The 3,005-nt window shown below is 45.8% G+C and overlaps 1 pseudogene; it reads right to left on the reverse strand.

The window, feature by feature from the left end:
* Nucleotides 1-1,311: 1,311 nt before the first annotated feature.
* LOC124865585 lies at nt 1,312-2,368 on the reverse strand (annotated as a pseudogene).
* Nucleotides 2,369-3,005: the final 637 nt, after the last annotated feature.

A 3,005-nucleotide genomic window follows, 5' to 3' on the forward strand; every position in this document is an offset into this window, starting at 1 on the left:
AAACATACGCTTTCTTGTACATGCACTTGAACCATATTCTAAGTGTGCATCAAGCTGACAGTGCCTCTCGTCTATCGATACTGGACTAGAAGTTGAATATATAAATCTTAAAATGCACAATGAAAGAACAAGAGAAATTCCACAAATTTAAACTCACGTAGAATATTTCCACTAAGCTAAAACCTATGTGAAGGTATAAGAACATGTCCTCATTTAACAATACAACAACACCCTTCACTAAGATTTGATTTAATTAAGTGTGTAAGACAAACACAAAGTAGCGCACAATTTGAGGTCATGGATTTTACATTTTTGTTCCATTAAAAATCTGAAAGCGTGGCGTGTATTTGTTTTCAGCCTCCCTGTGCACATTTACAGACTGGAATTTTTGCCAAATATTCTTTGCAAAATAGGTTAGGGTGAATAATATTCTTCAAGTCCTACCACAGATTCTCAATGACATTTAGGTCTAGACTTTGACTGGGCATTTCTAATACACAAATAAGCTTTGACCTAAACTATTCCATTGAATGGATGTATGTTTAGGGTTTTGTCTGAGTGGAATGTGTACCTCCACTCCAGTAGTTTATTTTCCAGGAATGTTCTATATTTAGGTTAATCCATTTTTGCATCAACTTTGACCAGCCTTCCTGCAGGAGAAAGGTATCCCATAACCATTAAGCTTCCATGTCCATCTTTTATGGTGGGAATGGTTTGTTATATTCAAAATGCAATTAGTTTCTGCAACATATTGAGGTTTACATGTAGGCTAAAAAGTTTAATTTTAGTATTATTTCACCAGAGCACCCTTTTCTACATGTTTCCAGTATCCCACAGCTTGCAGCAAACAGTAACAGGACACTTTTTTTTATTGATTTTGTTCAACAACTGCTGTTTTCCTGACATTGCACCAGATCTTTAGGTTAAGAATTTAACCCCGGTTCTCTGAAACATGAGTGAGGTATCTCACTATGGGACATGCCTCCAGCGCCTGTCCCCCAGAAGCTCTATTACATTACGCCAGTCTTGACCGGCAGGCGGAAGTGACGTCCGCTCCCATGGGAGGGACTTCCTCCCAGTATAAAAAACCCGACGTCATGTAGGTGTTCTTCAGTCTAGTAAGTATACCTCCTCCTCGCTTCCTGCAAGGAGGGTGATCTGGTGAGATACCTCACTCATGTTTCAGAGAACCGGGGTTAAATCCTTAACCTAAAGTTCTTTCAACATTCGTTTTGGTATCGCACTATGGGATATTTCTGCTCCCGTATTGCCAGATAAGCTCACTCGAAAACCAACAGATGCATCCTGCATTCATGTCAATGTGGAACCCACACCCAGAACCATGTGAGCCAGTGTGGGTCTCGTGACATCCAGTTTATAGAACCTAGTGAAGGAGTGAGGGGTCGCCCAGCTGGCAGCCTCACATATGTCCTCCACAGGTATGCCCTGGAACAATGCCCAGGATGAGGCCACATCACGAGTGGAGTGAGCCCGCAGACCTGCAGGGGGTGCAAGGCCTCTGCTCTCATAAGCCATAATAATAGCCCCCACTACCCAATGCGAAAGGCGTTGATTTGTGAGAGGCTTTACTTTATGTAGTGAAGCTGACAACACAAACAGCTGCTCTAATTTGCGGAAATCCGCTGTTTTTTCCACATATAACCACAGAGCTTGTACTGGGCAGAGCGTGTGCAGTCATTCATGCTCCTGAGAGGAGAATGGTGGTGGGTAGAAAGCCATTAATTCAAGGGCACGGCATGGCAGAGCCGTAGCAACCTTAGGTATGAAGGCAGGATTAGGTTTCAGTAAAACCCTTGACTCCCCACCCAGAAACTGCAAACAAGACGGGTTAACTGAGAGTGCTTGAATGTCACTCACGCTTAGCAGAAACCAGAGCAATCAATAAGGCCGTTATAAAGGAAAGCACATTGAGCTCAACCTGTTGCAATGTTTCCAACAGTGCACGTGACAACGCATCGAGTATCATAGGTAAATCCCATGAAGGAGCGAGGCTCATCGACACTGGGTGGAGCCGTCGTGCACCCTTCATGAATTGACACACCAGCGGGTGCAGCCCCACTGTTTTGTCACCAAAGCCAACCTGATAAGCTGAAATAGCAGCCAGGTACACCTTCACTGTGGAAAAAGCCAAGCCTTTATCCAACAGTGCCTGCAGACAAGTTAAAACGTCTGACACAGGGCTTTGCATTATGCTTACCATAGGTTTTGCGCACCAACCCACAAATGCCTGCCATTTACCCTCATACACAAATTGCGTGGAAACGCCGCTTGCATTCTGAATAGTGTCAATAACGATCTGGGGAAGCCCACTGGTAGCCAGACTAAACCTCTCACAGGCCAGGCCCATATGGCCATGCGAATGAAATATTTCTCCACGTGCCTGCGTCAGGAAATTTCTGCGGAGGGGAAGCATCTGAAAAATCTTCACTAGCCAGTGTTTCCCTGGCCGGCGGGGAGCTATCAGAATGAGGGAGTGTTTTCCCTCTTGCACATGGCGAGAGTAGGAATGATCAGTTCCAGCGGAGGAAAGACGTACAGTAGGACCGGTGGCCATCTGTGTGCTAGAGCATCCAGTCCAAGCAGAGCCTGTCGCTCTGTCAGTGAGGAAAAACATCGGACACTGAGCGTTTTCCCCTCATGCGAAGAGGTCACCTGTGTGCCTCTGCGAAAGAGTGCCAGACAAGCTTGAAAGGCTTTTACTTGGTCCGCTGAGAAGCGCGCACTGAACTCGACTGAATTCAGGGACAGACCAATGAAGGTGATTGCTTGTACTGGGGTTACGATGCTCTTTTCCCAGTTTATTGTGAATCCCAGAGCTGTCAGATGTGAAGTAAGCATCTCGGCATGCATCATGAGCTCCCCTAGAGACTGAGCGGCAATCAGCCAGTCATCTATATATGTCGCCAGAAGTATCCCCCTTTGCCTCAGAGGCGCGATGGCTGCCTCGGTGCATTTCACGAACACACGAGGACTCAGTGAGAGGC

The sequence above is a fragment of the Girardinichthys multiradiatus genome, chromosome 3, assembly GCF_021462225.1.
Source record: "Girardinichthys multiradiatus isolate DD_20200921_A chromosome 3, DD_fGirMul_XY1, whole genome shotgun sequence".
NCBI lineage: Eukaryota > Metazoa > Chordata > Actinopteri > Cyprinodontiformes > Goodeidae > Girardinichthys > Girardinichthys multiradiatus.